The sequence below is a fragment of the Athene noctua genome, chromosome 15, assembly GCF_965140245.1.
Source record: "Athene noctua chromosome 15, bAthNoc1.hap1.1, whole genome shotgun sequence".
Taxonomy (NCBI): Eukaryota; Metazoa; Chordata; class Aves; order Strigiformes; family Strigidae; genus Athene; species Athene noctua.
The window spans coordinates 13,538,776-13,559,080 of NC_134051.1; the positions used below are offsets into that span (position 1 = coordinate 13,538,776).

The window sequence follows — 20,305 nt, forward strand, 5'->3', positions numbered from 1 at the left end:
ATAATGGTGGTTCTATCAGGCCTCAGTAACCAGCTAATAGGCTACACTGAGGCAACAGGAGCACACATACCTGATGGGTTTTAACACTGGGGAAAAAGTAATCTCTAAAGACAATAGTGTTACTCGAGGAGCAAAAGACTAATGTTCTATTCCCCTTAGATGTGCTAAAGTTCTCAGAATCACTTTGCTTCCACTGCCATCAATAGCACTGAACGCTGGAGATGACACAGCTGAATTTTTCCTTTTAGCAAGAAGCTGATTTTTTTTTTCTTCTCTTTTGAATCTCTATTAATACTTTTCTATGGGTTGAGCAACACATTTATTTTGGAATCACTGGCATGAAGTGCACTTTGAGCTGACACCAACTGAGCATCTTTCACAGGTGGCTAGATGTGCTTTGTTCCTGGAAGCAGTGGTGGCCAGAAACTTTCTGATAAAACTGACTCTCTAGAAAATGCCAGAAGTGGCATTCAGAGTGGGGATAACATCTTGGATTCAGTACCTTTACTATGAAATCAAAAGGAATGCCTCTGTGTAAACAGCCTGGTTTCTTAACAGTGCATGAGGATCCAGTGCAGCCTTGCAGTTCTGGAGATGGTAAATTCTCCATAAAACCCTGGAAACAGAAGTTTCAGCTGCAGTGCAGCTCCCAGGTGCACAGGAGGTATTCCCAGAGTCCTGAAATACCGACTTAAAATTAGGCATCAAAGTTTCCAATATTTTTGCCAGACAGCAGGACACCTAGAAATCCCAAAGCTGTTTTTTTCACATGCTCCATGTCCCAGGGTAAACCTCTGGGCTGGTTGAATTCCCTTACAGCTTGGTTTTGTGACAGGCAGCTGTGAAATCTGGCAGCTCTAGGGAACCCCTTTGGCAGGAAGGAACCGGGGATGCATACAGAAAGCCGATCAAATGCCAGGATCTCAGGGAATGTCACAGTCACCAAGTAGCCCTGCTTCTGAACAGTCATTTGGGGAAGGAGAAAAAGAAAATGGAATATTTTTCTGGTTCACGGGGAATTGTAGTGCAGCTATGCTTCCAATAAACCTGAAATACAAATTACTGGCCACCTCAGCTCTATACTGTGCTGTGTAAAAATCACTTATGCTCTGAGATATGCTGCTAGACTAGAGCAGTCCCTTCACATCTACGGTCCATTCAGCAGCTCCTTAGTCAAGAGATCAGAATTTCATGTCTGTAGATGGACACTCTGGTACAACCTGTAGAGAAGCACAACATCTCTCTGAGATGATCAAAATTAATTATCATGCATTTAAACTTTCCATTTGTGGGAGGAGAGGAAATCTTGCTTTCAATAGTAATGGTTAGAATCACTGGGAAAACCACTGTTGCAGCATCAGCTGCAGTGAAAATAATTTTATTTTGCAACTGGAAAGAATAAAAAATACTTTCTACCCTTAGGATGATAGCTGCTTTTGCACAGATTTCTTATGGAAAAAAAATAATTTTTTTTTTTTGTAATCAAAATGAAAATTTTCTGATAACAGCATTAGTAAAGACTAAGAAAAGCATTAACAACCTAAAAAGACATATTTATTATATGGCAAATATACCAATTTTTGAAGGTTTTGTTTCAAATTTTGCTTAATTAATTTGCCAAATTAACCTTTGGAATAAGTCATATGGATACTACGATTATTTCTTTTGTTCTATTAATTTGCCTCTTCTCATTCAGTATTTCACCACCTCTCAGTCTTGTTTAGTATTCAACATTGAATATCAAAGTTAGTCTGTTTCTGTCATACACGAAATTACTCCTTCCTGTTTTCTAATAATAGGCTACCATGACTTATGGAGTATGTGCAGTTTTATGCATAGCTTGAAGCTGTTATATATATATTTTCTGCCATTTTTCAATAGTCTGATCAGCATTCAGTAAGCACATATAAACTAACTTCAAAATTATAGACAAAACAAAACTTACGAGTTTTCTTTTATGCAGAAATCTCAGCAGTAAGCCCTACACCACACAGACTCTGCAGAAGAAAAAGCAGCTGGGTTGAGGGGACAGGAAAGTATGAATTTGTCTTGTGGAGATGATTAGCTCCACAGGTCCCTTCTCCTAATCTAAGGCTCACTGAAGTCTACAGGAGTCTTTCACTACAGACTATTTTTTTTCTTTTTTTTTTTTGGCATGTGTCATATATAACTTGCCCTTCCAGGCATGCAGCTATTTTTGCCTTTGAAAAATAAGTTTGAAAAAGTCTTGGAAGTTGAAACTTGGCTTTTTAGAAATCTGTAGAAATCTTTTAGTATTCTCTAAAAATGACTAACCACCTGATGAATTTTGTGGAGCTGGGCTGTGATATGCCAGCCTTTGGTCAACGTTGAGGGAAAAAAGACTAGAAAAAAAACAAAATAGCAAGACAGAACTGATACTCATAATTTTGTTGAGTTCAACAGAATTTGAATGAGTCTTTGAACCATCACATGGTAACAAAAAACCCTATTGCTAAAAACCACCAGATATTTCCTTCCAAGGTATATTAAATCATCTGATATGATTGGAGATGGCTCTGTTCAAACAGTCGCTGAACAGTCTGAGTTCAACAGCACAATTATATTAGGATTTATTTTGTCCAGGTCATGATTTATTTTTTTAAATTATCACAGTTAAATTTACAGTCTAGACATATTACAACCTGAGTTTCTACTTCAAAAGCATCTAACTCACACTCTACCATATGACCCCATTTTAAAATTAGGTAATATAGGAATATAAAAAGCACTGGGTGCAATTGCCCTCTGCCCTTCCAGAATCACAGCCCTGTCTGTTCCATATCCAAGAGCCTCTTGTTATAAAAAGATTTTTAGTTGCTTATCCTGTACGTTCTTGTTCTTATCTTCAAGCTTTGACCTTTTACATTTCATTATTTACCTTTGCAAAAAGCCTCTTGGCAGCAGTCTATTCTTTTCCATTTCAGGCTTTTGTACAATGTGGTCTCACTGAGATTTCTCTTGAAATATAAACACCAGATTCACAGTGCTGAATATTAACTCCTTCCTCTAACCCTCAAAAGTCCTTTTGGTTTCTATGGTATCATACTCAAAGTATTGCACACAATGACTCCTTTCACGTCTGATGTAAGAAAGTGCCTGTACCTGCCCAGTGCTGAAACGAGATTCCTAGTTGCTTTGCATCTTTTATGCTGCACTTCTGTAGATCAAGCAGTATTACACTGAGGAAAGGCTGGTTTAAAGACTGAACCTGAAAGAGATCCTGCTTTGAGTTTTCCAACTCAACTATATTTATTTCCAAGCAGAAATAGACATTCAGGCAGTAAAAGTGGTTGCTAATTAAGGATGGTCTTCAATATTTTGCTAACTAGAAGTTATATAGTTATATGATGGTTCGCACTTTTTAATTTAGGGACCATTTTCTTTTTTTGTTCCCTATTTAAAGATATGTATCACCACAAGTCCATAATGATAACATCTATAAAGATCTTGCCTCTTAAAAAAAGCATGAATTAAATTGTCTTGTTTGTTATCCTGAGAAATTCATAAGCAGTAATTATTCTTGGCTTTGTCTTTTGTCAATTTATGACAGTTCCAATTTCCTAAGTGGGTAATTATGCAACCCTTTAATCTCACACTTCCCCCGGGAAAAAGATCTCTCTACTCTTAAGAAACTGCTTTCTGCATAGAAGACTTCATTTTGGTGGTAATGATATCCTGAAAAAAAATCAGCTCATCTCTCAATAGTTGTTCATCCTTCTCTGACAAAGAAGATCATGTGAATCTGCACAAGTTTGGAGTTCTAGTAGAAATCTAATGTGATGCATAGGACTTTAATGTCATATTCAGACTTAATGTATCTTAAAAGCTATACTGCAATCCTGTGTTTGGATGATAAATTCCATTTGTTCTATCTTGCACTTAAGCTTTCAGATTTCCACATTCTCCCGTCTTTTGATGCTGTCAAAATTGTGGTACTTGTGAAGATAGAGATTTTGGATAGCTAAGAGGAAAGAATCAAGGACAAAGGAAAGGATTGTTTATGTTAAAAGATAATGGTTGGTATAAAATTAAGTAGAGGTAAGAATAAGTTTAGACTGGAAACTAATAACTATCCAAAGCAATAACAATCTGAAGCAGTCTTTCAGGTAGGATATTGGAGAAAAGGAAACAAGGCTGTTTTAAACTAAGATCAGAACATATGGATATTTTAATGGTCTGGCCTCACTTGTTGGGGGAAAATAAAAATAACAGACAGGTCCTGTGAATGAGCTCAGGTATTGTATGATTTTCTGCATTTGTAGGAGGGTGGACTCAGAAAGCAGAAAAGATTAATTTGACCATTATCTGGGGCTTTACTCTTTAAGGTAGGATTTAGGTCCAGTGTCCTCTGGAGTCAGACATTGCCCACACAAAGATTCCAGACTCTCCTTGCATGAAGTCATAAGGATCCATCCTGTCAGATTAAACTATCACTTCAAGATAGTGCACCATCTCTGCATATTCTTCCATCTGGATCTAAGGGTGTTTCTTTATGCAAGGAACTGACTCAGTACAATAGGACAATTTGCTACCTAATTATCTGTAACTAGAATAATTTATTTTCTAGCTGTAAATCTGTATATGATTTGGTGCTCGATTATAGCACTATCATAATTTACATGTAGGGTTTTTTCTACTACGGAGAGTTCTACTAACTTTCTCTATTTTTATATCATGTCTTTGACCTGTGACTCACAATAACCTGGACAGTCTCCTAAACAGTCAATTTTAGGGGGAAAGGGATGAATTTCCTTAGTAGTACCCCCTCTGGCAGCAGTTTAAAAGCTAATACAAACCATATTTACAGGTCAGGAAACAGAATTTCAGCACTCACAGCAGTAAGTGCCTAAGGAGTCAGAACTTAACATTGAACAAAATGTGTTTTTTTAAAATATAAGATAAATATAACTTCCTATGAAAGTCTTCCTATAAACAATGAAATAAAAGCCCCAGGCCTGATTTGACTGCACCATAATATAAAGTCAAAAATACAGATTTTTTTTTTAATGTGTTTGAAATTTGCAGAAAGTGCTTCTGACATAAATAAATTCAGAGTACACAGAAGTATGTCCACTAACATAAACGACCCTAATGACATTCACAGATTGGGTCTTGAAAACCCTTAGAGGCTTTGACAGTCCAATTACAGGGCTCAACCTTGCTACTTTGAAGTTGATTCCAGGACTGTCTAGGCAATTTGCATGCCCCAGCCAATTTCCATTACAGTCAATGATAACAAGGTTGCACACATCTCTTCAGCCTCTTAGAGGGTAAATGCATAACAATGAGGAAAATAGAATCATGAAAACAGAAAAGGGAGTTTGGAATTAATGTCTTTTTATAAAATGCTTCTTAAACTCAATTCCCACTGAATTAAGAAACCCCAGAGACTTTATTCATGGATTCACACGTGATTCTCCACTCAGATGAAATATAAATTTCATCTCTGAGTTGAGATGGTTTTCAAATATCCAGATTCTAAATTCGGCAGGTTTAACTTTTTTTTTTCTTATGGTGGCTGTGATAAGGTCACTACAGCTTACGCCTTCAGATGCAAGCTGGTCTGCAAGTGACTGACTGATCAGTAGCCAGTTTAGTATCATCTCAGTACAGTTCCCATCACACATCAGATATAAAAATCTAGCAACACAGAGTGTCTTTACTGGTGTCTCAGATATACTGATAGAGTGGAGAAAGGACTTACTCAGATACAGAAATTTTTCAGAGCAATTACAGCATGCTGGAAGGGCATCACCATGATTGGCGTGACCATTTCAGACTTCAGTTTCCAGCATCCCCAGTGCCGGAACTGAGCCACTAACTCTCTTCAAGACTAGTACAGTCCATTTGCAAAATAGCCTGTGGTACCTCATCCAGCCATTTCTGTTGTGTATAAAGAAGGATTAAATGGTTTTGAGTGGGATTTAAAGAAGAGCTGTCCATATAATTAGGTCTGCAGAGAATTATGACAGACTTAAAAGTACTGTAATTGAATTGTGCAAGAACGTTTTCCAGACTTCCTACTGCTATTTCCAATTTTAAATAAACTCTAGTTTGGGTATCAGTACCACATTCCTTGTTGCCAGATGCTCTGACAACAGGATTTTTCACACATTTGGCTGGTGGCTTTAGGTGAGGTGTGAAAGCAATTTCCCCCAGACCACATTACATGTCAGTCTGAAACTAAGCAACCTAATTTGTCTTTCTGTAACTGAAATAATAAAGTGGCATTTTCCCACCTCTTTCTAGGGGATGTACCACCATGTGTTTCATATCAGTGATTCTCCTGTTGACCTAACGTGACAGAAGGGTGCCCTCAATATCCCAGTATATCTAAAACCAGAAGCTTCTGCCAGTATTCTGTTCTTCTGGTTTCTCCCTCTTCTTTCTTCCCCTACACACAGACAAAAAAATAAATAAATAAATCTCCGCAGATGAGACAAATTACCTGATCTTGCATGATATTGTTTCAGCACTCAAGTGAGTGCTGCCTGCAGAAAACTTAGTGATTTAGCTCATTTGTTTGTGACCAAGTAGTCATTACTGCTGTCCAGCTTGCCTCGGCCTGACCTAGATTTTGTGAGGAGTAGCCGGCAGCTTTGGTGCAGAGGTTGGTTTTCTCTGAGATTGAGAACAGGGGCATTAGCCAAAGGGCTCTGCATCCAGCTGTGCTCTGCTTCCTCCTGGCACAGGAGAAAAAGTGTAGTAAATTGCTGTACATCTTTCCATTTCAACTTGCACCTGCTAAATCTTTCCAGCAGTCAAGAAGGACAGAGTAATGGCCATGCCAGTTCCTCACTCCTCTTGCCTGTTTTAGGGAAGATACAGACGCCCAATTTGCTGTGCTTTAGTCATAAGCAGCTTAGGCCCAAGATTTGAGCAGCTTTGGGATGGAAAGGGAACTGCTTACTTTCTTTAACAAACAGCTGTTTCTTGTCACAGCTATATCACATATCACAGGCTTATAGAAGATTTCCTTAATTATATACCCAGCCTGGGAAAGTGTCCCATTTGAAATGCTACCCAGAGAAATCCTCCCTATCAAGGTAATATGTGACCTCATCCCCTCACACCAGGAAATTGAAAGATAATTCTGTTTTGCAAAAATCAGTGTGTGATACAAATACCTGGTGCAAAGTTGGAGGTCTCTTATATGAGAGGCAAGCTTTCTTATGAGGTAGGTCTTAGAAAAAATGTTAGTTTTTTTCATCTGAACCCAGAATCTGATCTCAGTAAATCTCCACATTACAAAGGTTGAGGTCTAGATCTTTGACATATGCTGAACATACACACCTCTGGGAATCAGCCACCACAAAACCAACAGACCAAACTCCTGTGTTTCTTAAGTGGAAATTCCCTACATGAACTAAACATAAGCTCAAAAAGAGCTAGAAACAGATTTGTCATTCAGTAAAATATTGGGATGACACTAGCATGAAATCTGTTGTTTTTAAAAATGAATTAAGCTAAATTGCTTCCTTTTTTCTTCCTCTTTCCCCCTCAGGTAATCTTTCCTATTCAGTTTTTTTGGCTTTACAATAAGATTTGCGTATTTCATTAGGTGTGTATATCTCTCCCTTTGCTATCTGAAAACTTCTTGTAACCAGCAAAGAAAATAATACTGACTCTATTCAGGAAGTGTTATCAGATAGACTGAATAGACATAACACTATAACCTGTCTCAGACCACTGTTCATACATGTTGCTATTAGCAGACTAATAACAGATCTTACAGAGGCGTGATTTAAGTAAATTCTACAGGATTAAGTAATGAATTTACCTTTTGTTTGCAATTTTAAGTTCTGTTTACAAAATCTTATTTTTAATGGGAATTTATGTGAAAAAAAGAAAAAAAGAAAAAGTTCCTTTCAATTATGTCCTCAGAAGTCACTATGCAAAGTTAATCACCTCCTGGATTAAGTAAGCCTTTGGTGATGAGTCTCATTTTTAGCAGCCTTTCTTCTGAATTGATTATCTCTGGCCTACTTTTATTGGTGCAGACTGGGATATAAACTAATACTCAAGCATTGCTGTAAACGGTTCATGCTATTTTATTTGCATGTCTGCACAGTTTTCAGCTCATCTGCAATACCGATTCATTTAGAAAGATACACATCTCAAAATGACCATCTACCATGCTGCCTGTTTCTTTATTTGACTCACCAGCAAACACCCATCTTGTCCTTGCCAACACCTGGTCATACCCTGGTTTTGCCCACAGAAATGTCATTGCTATCCAGTCTTCTTGGATAGCATACAGAAAACTGTCCCTACTGTTTGTAGAAGAGCACTTTCCACAGTACCTGGAAACCGATGAAAATTCTGATCATCTGTGCTCATAGATATTAAATGGTTTCTAGCTGGGATATTTTGCCTTTCTACCACTCCAGAATAAGGAAGGCTGGGCAAATTATTAAAAGGATGTTCTATGAGAAGAGGTTGCTTCCTGTCCCTGTATATTTTACTCCTGTGAAGGGCAGCGGATGGCCTCCTTACAAACATGCAAACGATTTTACTTCTAAGAAATGCATTTTCTCCCTTGTGCAGAGTGAATGAAAACATGCCACAAGCACAATGTTTTCTTTGGTGTAAATACCTATATATGTGGAGAAACAGAAGTAAACACTTTTTGTCTTGCTTGCAACACAGTGGTGTAACACCTTCCCCGCATGAAAATAGTTACATTAGATTTACTCTGTTGTGGCTAGCCACCTAATTTTAAAAGAATGAAATTAAGTGCTATGATTTTCTTCACTAGAAGAAATTATTACCAAGGTATTTTATATCCAGACTATTCTACATAAAAGGTAAATAAAATAATTTTTTTTTAACAATTTCTGAGGAAAAAAGCAATTATGACATCACTGCAACAAAATAAAACTAGGAAAATGCTTGATTGCCTGACTAAGATTCCTGTTGGAAGAGCTCTCATACAACTTCAGGGAAGTTCCCTGAAGTAATTCCCTAATTACTTCTGCGAATTAACGTGAAGTTTCAGCACCCCTGCATTACACCTCTGAACAGACAAACCTTGGACTACACAAGCTCAGAGTGCTTTACACACATTAAAGTGTGGTCTGTCCAGTTCTCAAATCACTGCAGTTTTGTATATACAAACCCTAGAGTAGAAGTGCTGTGGTTTGAGTCATAACTGTTTTTTTTTCTTTGAATGAACATACTTAGGAGATAAGGCAGAGAGAGCTGCAGTAAAGAGAGGAGAAATCAAGGAGAGGGGATGAATTAAGCTCAGTCATTCATTTTAGCACACCATGTCTGTATGTCAAAGAGGAGAATTAAATGTAGTGGAAAATGTTGCTGGAGCCAGTACAAGAGCTCTGGCACCCATCTTGATCAGAACCCCACAGTAGTATATGGAAATAATCTCAGAAAATGTAGACAAGCCTTGAAATAGGCCTTAATATTCCACTCCTCCCCCAAGTATTGTCCTGGTACCATGTTACATCTCTGTTGAACAGTTTTTCACTTTATAAATACAAAAATAAAAAGGACCATGCTGGTCACTGACTGCCTCCACGTACCTCAGTGCTTCTCACACCACAAGCACCAGTCCCTTTGTCCTCTCTCTAATGACCTCTAGTGCCTCAGAGACATATAAAAACCATCCAGAAATCAAACTGCGTTAGTTACCTATTTTTAGGGGTCTGATTTGTGAGAACAGGGACTATCTTTTCTAGTATCTTTCTGATTATCTTAAGGCTCGTGCAAAAGAGACAGGAGATTCTAGTATCTAAAGACCTAGCTCTCAGTATCTGCTCTTTAACATTGTCATACCGGGAGCTGGCGGGTGTTCATGGGGAGGGGTGTGTAGAACAGAGGGACAAGGGAATGGACTGACTGCTTAGAATAATATTTTATTTTTCAAAATAAATCTGTGTGAGATGAAAACTTGGTTACATTCAAAGAAATCATTACAATGACAATGCAGTTACTGTTGGTATTTTGCATATTCCTTTCACCTTTTCCCATCATGTTATGAACTGAAAATACAACCTCGTGCACCTTAAACAGCAGTTTGTCTGTCAGAGAATGGGGAGAATATGCAGCTATATGCAGCCTGGTGAGAAAGTCTGCACAGTGTATATGATCTGACAGCTGTTCCTATGAGAAAATGGATCCAAAATGAGACAGAAAAAATGAAAGATTTACCTTTGAAGGTCTGACCCAAAAGCCTTTGTTGTCAGTTTTATTCAGTGGCGCTGGGTTAGACCTTTATCTGCAAGAAGCTATTTCAGTCTGGCTCAGGAAGACTGCCAGGAGTCAGGAAGACATAGGAAAGGGTTTCCATGCCCAACCTTGCCACAACCCTGCATGAGATTCAGTGCTATCAGAAGGCTGTGAATCGAAACTGGTACAGTTCGTTACTGTGGTAGGTACCTTCCCTAGTGTGGTGCTCCCACTGAAATCAATGCACATTCCCATCTGGATGGAACAAGACTGGGTTTAAGCCACAGTCCAAGGAAAACAATTCATGCTTCATCCATTCATCTTACGTAATGGAGAATTAAAAAGCAGTATTAAGAAACACACATTACTTGTTCATTTACTTCTGTCATTTTGCTCAGTGGTCAATGGAAACAGCCTGTGGCTTTCCATTTTATTACTCACTAGAGCCATATTCTGATACTGTAATAGTAACACAGAGCTTCAGCATTTAAGTTTAAAATGCTGTAACAGTGCCAGCTACAGCTAATGTTCAGGTTTTTAAAGCTTATTTAGTTTGGTATTTTTACAAGACTGTTTCTATCTTCATGAATTTTTCTGTTTCAGAAAAAAAAGTCAACAAAATGTTCAGTCTCAAAAAGTCTTACAAACCTCTTTAGGAATATATGGATTTATGGTTTCTCCTATGAACATCAGCTGATAAAGACCAGCATACGTTGCAAGTGAAATAATAGTAAAATGGCCACTGATGTTTCCAAATTTCACATCTTTACAATAATCTCCTTTGAAATTATTCAATACCATACCAGAAAGCCTGTTTCTCTCCCCCATGACATGATTCTCTAATAAGAGTTTTCTAACAGTGCTCTAAACATCTTCCCAGCAGCTGGTAGATAATTTTAGGCAACCTTAAAACCATTGGATAAATATTATAGACAAAGGACTCCAATCCAGTAAAAGCCAAAGTGATACTGGTATGGAGAACTGCTTCGGACAGTAAAGAAATTGGTTCACATAACAGATTCCCACTCCAGCAGGTAATTAAATATTGAGAAGATGCTCCTCAGAAGCCAAGAAAAAAGGCATTTCACATTTCATTGGAGAAAAGACTAGTAATTTCCCGGGGGGATGAATGTTGCTATTCCTAAGGCCACGGGCATACAATATGTACAGTCTGACAGCAAAGAGGAAGGCAACAGAAAATCATACTGGGATCTTGTTCTCCAACATATGAAGCACACAGTGCTTCCAGTGAGCCACAGGCAAAAGCTATGGCCCTCCTTAAAGATTAAATTACCAGAGCCAGTAGAGCCAAAACCAGCTGGTTCTTTCTCAGTGTACGCTCAGTTGAAACTGCACAGGGCTCCATCTCTTTAACAAAATAATGATGACAGTTGGCAAACAACTCTATTCTGCACTTGCCTTTCATCTGTGGATGAGGAGTCATCCTCTAGCAAGAAATTCTATTTTCTCCAAGTTAATCACTTTTACACACTTAATTTTGATTCAGTTTTCTTTAAATATGCTAGTATTTTCTTTCTCTCAATTGGCATTGGGCTGATGTGGGGCTGAGCTGACTGCCTCCCTGCAGGTCTCAGAGGAGAGGAAATAAAGGCAGTCCAACAGAGTCTTAATCTACATCACCAAGACAAATGGACAGCTGGCTGTCACCTTCTCTTTGTATGAGAGAATGAAAGAAATTTTGCAATTGTGGGATGTTTCACACCTTACCAAGGCAGAGACAAACGGATCTTGATTTTACTTGCTTTCCAAACTCCATGGCTGTGCCCTTCACTATCACATCCCACATACTCACTCTGTGCTACAGACAAGCATCAGCCTGAAGGAAAATGTCTTAAAGTCTGCCAAACTGCAGTAACTTTAGTCCCCTCCCAGGCACAGTGCCCAGAGGAAGTTATTCGGGAATCCATGGTAGAAGATGAGAGAAACTACAGATTGGATAAGGAGAGCGGGGGCACAGATGCATAACTGAATTTCTGTGATTTCCTCTTCTGTGAAATAGGATAGTTTGAGGAACAGCCACTCACCATAGGAGCTCCAATATATTAGCTAATGATTCACTGCTCAGAGACAAGAAGAATGAAATGGCATTACCCCTGCCAGTGTAAATGGTTCTCCAGGGAGCAAATGCTTGTCGCTGCTTGCCAAGGCTCTGCAGGACTGTAGGACATGCCCAGTGAGAAGTGAGGGCAGAGAGATCAAACTCATGGGGAAACCTGACACAGACCCCCCAGGAGAATCCTCATGGAACTGACACAGCCCCCAGAATCCCTCACCAGAGCTTTCTAAAGAGAACTGAGGTGAACAGGGCTCCAGGAGAGAAAGGCAGAGAGCCCAGTCCAGTTTTGCTTCTGTTGAAACCAGTGAGGAAATTTCCACTGATGTCAATAAAGTCAGGACTGTGTTTTGTATTTGTAACTAAGAAAGTGTCAGTCACGCTTCTCTGTCACTTCCCAGGGAGGTCACGTCCCTGTCTTGCTCATGTGGTTTCAACACCATTATTCTAAAACTTACTTTGGTTGCAGGTACTGAAAGGGCATTTGTGGTAGAACTATCTGTTGATTTCTTTTCTGGTTTTGGAGTTGTTTTCTCCAAGAGATGAACAAAACCATTAAACCACTTTATAATGAGAATCGTTTGTTCCAATTTTATCAGTATATAAAAAAACCAAATGTGTCTGTACAAACCCTCTTAAATCCCTCATCAATAGAGGTTTGGGTGAGAGAAGGGCTCAGGGCAATAAAAAGATCCTTAAACACAGCTGATATTCTTACAATAACAAATTACCTCTTGCATTTTGGTAGTGTTTGCAATCATTAGGCTTTTGCAACAACCAGCTTGTCTCACTGAAAATCATCCATCCTCATTTAATGACAAATTCCCTTGAAATTATTTTCTCAAATATTTTGCCCTTTATGAACTGACAAAATGTTGATAATTAATGTTTCATTGCTGATCCTGAAGGACAACTAACATCATTATCCAAGGGTGCTCCTGCTGATTTCTCATAGTTTGCCCTCCAAGCATACATTTTTCTTCTTTGAGTTTTGAATGCTTTTATATTATGCCTTTTATGTAGACAGACAGCAGAACATGTTTCATGGAAATAAATTAGCATTATTTATTGAGACTCTGGGACTATTTTACTGAGCAAGACTTCTATGAAAATGGAACGCATTCAGCTACAGCAGAAAACCACTTTGAGATTCAGCATTACAGAGCGCTGAGTTCCAACCCTCCTTGTGCTCAGTAACTACAAGAAAATTCTATACACTTCATGCGTGATACACAGTAATTTGCAGCGTATGCCCAATAATCCTGAATGTAAATTTTTAATCCTGTTTTATAATGCACTCTTGAGACAGACACACACACATTCTTGCAAGTGGTTACTCTGATGAAAACATGCAATGCAACTAAGGGATCAATTACCAAACATAGTCAAAGAAGTTACACAGTCTGAGTCCATAATCCCACAGGGTACCAGCAGCAAGGATAATGTGTGTAGTCCAAAGTGTCCTACTTTCCAGGTCTAAGGCATTTTTTCTGTAAAACATCTTTAAAGAAAATAGGAAAATTCATGAGCAACAGTCCCAAATATAACACTTCAGCCTCATCTATAACTTTTCCAACAATTATTGGTTGGCACTGGTTTGAATATAAACACTGCATTACACATTAAGTGCTCATTTCCTGCCTGGTACACACAGTTGGGTGCAGAGATTTTGGAAGTCATTAACCCTCTAATTTATGAGTATCTCAGCCAAGAGAAATGTTTTTGCTGACATACGCGAGTAAAAGTGCAGCAGTAAGATCCTGATCCATAATAACCAACATGTTTTTTGCAAGGTAGCCCCTATCCAGAATTAGCCAGACTCCTGCTACACTCACCCCTTCAGCTTTGATTAGAATAGGGTAGGTTTGGTTGTTGTTTTTCCCATTTGTCTATGTTTTGTAGAACAGGTTGGACTTTGCAGGATACAAAGTATTGTCAAGAGACAATTGTCTTCAGAACCACCGGATAAGTTACGGGGTAAATTAGATGCACTGCTTGTTGAGAAACCTTGGATACACATAGCCCATAGCTAGATAGAAAAGTGAAGGAAGAGCAGAACTCATGAAATACAACAGGGAGTCTACAGGGGCAAGAGTATCCCATTAACTGATTTTGTTTGTCACCAAATAGGAAAGTATATTTCTATAGGAATCTGTGAAACAGAACTCTGTGGACTTGGGAGACCAACATGAAGTAGCACCTGCAAGAAGCTGCTCTAAGGGTCACAGTTCTTCCCACTCTTAACTAATATTTTAGCAGGAATGCACTCTGAGGCATTAAAATATTTCCAGTTCTCCCTTTTCCTTCTTCCTCTGTCCCAGGAGCTGCCTGGAGCATCCAGCTGTGGGAGGAGGAATTAGAAAAATAAGACAAAGTGTAGACTCTGTAAATCATTGTCCTGGCTCTTTATGAAGTAAAACAAAACCAAGACACTCCCTTCCTTTGAGTTATAGATCATGCAGGAATGACCTGGCAGAGATATTAATAGGTAGGTTCTGTATTTAAGAAATATTTTTCAGGAGAAGGATCAGCACATACTATGTGTAAAAGTGGATGAGCAATGAAAATGCAGAAAAATTGTATGTGCATACTGCTAGCCAAATTCATCAGGGACTTGTAGAAACACCAAGCTGTGTAGGAGAATTTTAGAACTATCTGACTGCCATTGAAACAGGTAGGTTTTACAACTGTTTTGTAGAAAACAGCCTCAGTTCTCTCTAGAAATCCTTCCTGATTTTCAGTGTGGGAGTTCTGTCTTGGTTTCACAGATCAGACACAGGCTGCTTTTCCTCTTGAACTACAATATAAATATGTTAATGTTAATAATTATGACCAAGAAAAAAATCTAGAACTGGCATCATCCTTTGAATCAGTTCTCTTTGTTGATCAGAATATTTTGTCAAGTATTTTCTAAAAAGGTGTGGGTATTTTCTAAAAAGGCATGGGTATTAGTGTTTTATTGTCACAGTTGAATTTCTTGGTCACTCTCTTTTCAAAATCTGCACACAGTTGTTTGGGATGTTTTTAAAATTAAGACATGAAAAAAATATTAATTACATTCTCTATTTGAAGCCTGTATTCAGACCTTCATAAAGCTAGCAGTCTTACTGCTTCTATGTAAAGAAACTTAATTGTGTATATCCTTGTTAGCTTCTTTCCCACCTATCGTAGTAGATGGTTTGAATAAGCCTAATCTATTTTGTCTAGTTTATTACCGCTAATAGATACAATTAACAATTTAGGGGAATTTACAGTACAAGGGCATCACTGCAAAAGAACAGCAGTGGCAGTTGGGCTATATAAATGCTGTGCCTGTGAAACGTCTTTTTTTTTTCTTTCTTTCTTTTTTTAAATCAGAGTAGAGATGTGATGAGACTGGTGGACAGTATCACGAGAGCAGACAGGCACGCTCATACTGCATTCCTGACTGACTGGAGAGGTATTACAGTAACAGAGAGTTTTTATGCAGAGCACTGAAGTGGGCTTGTAGATGTCTGTGCAAGACGTGGGGTATTATGGAAGAAGGTGCAAAGGTGTATGTTTGAATATTTAACTACCAGATGATAGAAACAGCTACGATTGATGCAGGTTTGTATTTAACTGTGGGTGGTGCAGAGTAAACTTCAGACCCTTGTCATTGCCATCTCATGAGTCTTCCCTTATGCTAACTCCTGAATTCCCAGCATTGCTCTGTAGTTTCTGACTTGGCAACCCTGAGCACCATTGCAACTTCCTAATCATATTTCCTTCCCCGTCTTGTGAGACGACACAACTCACTTTTCACTCTCATGAAGCCATACAGGAGGAAGAAGAATGAGGACATTCAGCTATACCCCCCACCAAGTACCAGGGCTGTGTCCACCTTTGCTAGAGTCTAAATAAGTTTGCTTTTCTACAGTCTTTTTTTCTGTAGAAAAGTGTACTGATATCTCAAGGGAACCAACATACTATCCCGTCTGTCTCTACCAGACATATAGGGAGCTATTAAATCTCCAAATTTTATACAGCTGACACAAAAATTCAAGAGAAAATTGGTATTTACCTACTTTTTGACTGATACCTAGAGGCATATGATTAATACAAAACCCCTCCTAACTACTCATCAGTGACCAGAATGACAGATGTCGCAGAACACTAGCTGTGCAAGCTTTGCTGTGCAAGACACATGTGTTTCTCTTTTGCTACCTGATTGATTCTTTAATATTGCAACAGAAATTTTGCAAATTATTATGTTATTAAGCAACATTAAAACATCATGAGATAGATCCTGTTCTAAGATGCAGCCATTCTGTTCTGTTAATGAAATCAGGCCTTAAAGGTGACACAAGCAGATTAGATAAAGCACGTGCCCATAACAGGGGTATAAATGCATTTTCTTCATTCTTTGTTCACCAAAAAGAAAAGATGACCTGGCTATATGACCACTATCTATGATATTGCAATCTGTGGTCATTTTCTTTTTAGCTTTTCAAGCTTCTGCAAGCTGAAAGACCATCTCTACGTAGCAGCACTTCTAAAAGAAGCTGGTCTTGAATCAAAAATGCTCCAGACAGATACAAGTTGTCTACCTTCCCATGCTGCCAAGAAATGCAAATGCAAAGTATTAAATAGTCCATATTTTCAGCGTTTGAATTGAGTCCTCAGCAGCTGAGCATATAAATACATACAAGAGTCTCTTTCTGGCTAACAAACTTAGAAAGGTTTTCAAGATAAACTAACTGATTATGGTGAAATAAGGTTTCACATGTGTCAGCCCAGGATCTCTGTGAACCTGGGAACAGCGCTATCTTTCTGCTGTTGGAACATATCAGAGCAATCTCAGAAATAGATAAAATCACCCCACTGGTGCTGTTCTGGAGTGCGCTTCAATCTCACAGTACCTTGCCTGGACATAATCTGTGATACAACATTAACAGCATGAAGGGAGAACAGGTAAAACTGGCTATGGAGGCTTCATGCTACTATTGAGTCTCTTGCGGGGAATCTCCAGCTTCCTCTTCAGTGCTGTCCTGTAATAGGGCCCCTTTCCCCCTAATCTCCACTTCATATTCAAAAACAGTTGAAAAGGTAGATCTCTGCAGTATAGGAGTGTGGCAGCTTACCTCCAATTCTGAGTTACCATTCAAATGAAAACAACAAGCAATTTTCATGGTGCACTAAATTGCATCAAAACATCACCTTTGCAGTTTTCTGGCATTTCTGCTTCCTTATACTGACTAAAGCTGGGGCATTCACCATGAGTTTTGCATATACTTCCAGACCTCACACAGGTTGAAAGAGGAAGGACAAGATCAGCAGAAATGTATCTGAGAAGTGTAATGCTCAAAAGGATGGTGAAAAACTGCTTTGTTTCTTTGTGGCTATTTTTCTGTGTGGCATGCAGTTATTTAAGCCGGGCATTATGAGTCCCTGTCGACAGCAAGATAGATGGTTCTAAATGAAGCTGGGCACTTGGTAATGAGGACTGACCAAAACGCTCGAGTGCTCTGCTTCAGAGCAGACTCCCCAAGACTTTATTGTAAAGATCATTTACAGAGAAAGCTGTAACCACATTATTATTATACAAGCCTGACAATTTATAAGCCTGACTGTGTTTTATGTACATGCACTAGAAAATGTATGAGTTGCTCTGTACGTGGTAAACTGCCATTTTTAATGTTCTCTACTTCCTTGGAAATTCCCTCCTGTATGTGAAGAGAGAGGCTTCAGTGTCCTGTTTAAGACACCTTTAAACAATCTGCTTTGTATTTGGCATGCAAACCCACTGGAGATCATTACACCCTCAGGCTGTAGGGCATCAGATCCTCAGATACTGTGAACCAGCTTAACCCCATTGATAACCGGGGGTTGAAAGAGGCCATCGTAGATTAGAAATGTGCATAATGTTACAGTTCATTGCTATGAAGTAACTGATCTTTGGTTATAACCAATAACCAGCAATGCTTTCTGTACCACAGATAGAGGTTAGCACACAACTCCCTGTCCATATAACAGATTAAATAGAAACTACCTAACTTCCATAACATTCTTTCTGTAATGGCTATAATCAGGATGCACATGCTCTTGTGATACAACTACACTCACATTAAAAGGCACTGACCAGGAAATGGCACTCTGTCATGCAGAGTGTTGTACAGATACAAAAGGTCTGCCTCTAAAGAAATCCTGATTTAAGATACAACAAATCATCAGAGTAGAAAGGGCAAATGCATATGCAGTAATAGGCTTCTGCTTTTGTTAATACTATTACTTAGGATTTCATATTTAAATCAATATGCAAATACCAAATGCTAATTGTTGACATTAGTAAAAAAGGGGATGATGCTTTTCCAGCTCCTCAGACCTTCTGCATACTACTGTCATCATGCCATGCAATTTAGGACCTATGCTGTAAGGGAGCATTAAATAGTAAGATCTACTTATTTTTAATCAATGCAAAAGTGTGACCAGAAGTCAGTGTTAGTGTTAAAATAGGGAACATATGCAGGCATCACCCAAAACAGCTACCATAAATAGCATTTTCCACAGTGCTTTAAGAAAGTTGAAGCCTATGAGCAAACAAAACAGATCAATTATTCAAATAGGAAAGTCAGTCATAACAATTTTCTACTTTTCCAAGAACAGACCATGGCCTCTAGATTACTTCCTATTCTATATCCAAACTGTTATACACAGAGAAATATTCTCATTTAACTGAATCTAGTGTGTAGAAGGGCAGCTCGGCAGCAGAGCCGGGGTGCAGACACCTGGACATGTGGCTCTAGTGCTACCAACAGCCCATTCTGATACCGGGTCAAACTGTGATTTGGGTGGAAGCTTAATGCTGAGCACATATTTTTGAGCAGATTGGGTCTCCCACTCGGCCTCCACATTACCCTCTGCCAAACAGATGATCTTTGTCCAAAGCTTGTAATGCATAACCCTTCTGTCACTTCAAGCTACCAGTTATTATTATCACTGCACTCAGCTCCTGAGCTCTGGAGCAAAACCAGACACATTTATGAGAACAAGAAAAGCACATGTCTGTATCATGCCAGAGAACCTGCAAAACTGTTGCATATGTCTGAGTCAACCAAGTCAGTCAACAGCAATTTCAGTCTTCAATTCCATTTTAGAAAGTGTGGAGTTACTCAGTCCTGAACCTATGCCAGGCACTGCAACAAAACCAACACTGCAACTGAAGCATCAGAGTGGGAGAGTTACACCCCTGTCATCAGCATATGGTAGACAGTAACGTATGCATGAAAAACTGAAGCCAGAGGTGAAGTATGATTCCAGAACACAGCAGTATCTGAGAAGTCTAAACACAGCAAAAGTGCTGGCTAAACTCTGCTACCAGGATGCTGCAAAGCCATGGGATGTTACAAGACATCCAGGTTAGACTTCACCACGCACATCAAAAGATGGATAGTGAATCATGAGCATCAGTAACCTCTGCATCAGCCAAAATGAAGGTGTCACAACAGATACAAAGGTGTTTTTTTCCGATGGCCTAATCAAATACTTCATAAAACTTCAAAAATATTTTTCTCTGTACTAGTACTGAGCTTTTTGTGACAGTCTTTCCAAGATTTCTTGCCTCAGTGGTTACCTCGAAATTAGGAGTTTACAGGCTTATTAGGTTGTACAGAAACTAGTTCTGCCAATGATAGAATAACAGGTATCTTAGAGAAGACAAAGTCCCATTGATAACTTGAAGTGGCAACTACGGATCTTTTTAACTACTCTTTCCGTCTGCACTTCGGAAAGGTTATGTCAAGTGCTGCTTTCTGGAAAAATATGATTTCAGGAAAGCTCTTCCACCACAGAGCATTTGTTGAGCTCATAAACACAGTGCAACCGCTGAAGAAGTGAACTCAGTGCTGTATTCCTGTACCCTCTGCCTAAGATAGCAAGAGGGAATAACGTGGTTGTCACCCGTGCCTTTCAAATGTGAAGCACATTAAACACTTCCAATCTTTAGGAAAAGCCGTACACTAAATCCCACCTAATAAACGAGAGCCAACGTCCCAGCCACCCCTCCTG

At 38.9% G+C, this 20,305-nt stretch overlaps 1 protein-coding gene across 2 annotated transcripts in view; it reads right to left on the reverse strand.

The window, feature by feature from the left end:
* The window catches only part of LOC141966324 (bMERB domain-containing protein 1), a 72,245-nt gene that overhangs the window by 34,158 nt on the left and 17,782 nt on the right, over positions 1-20,305 (reverse strand). The window lies entirely within an intron of this gene.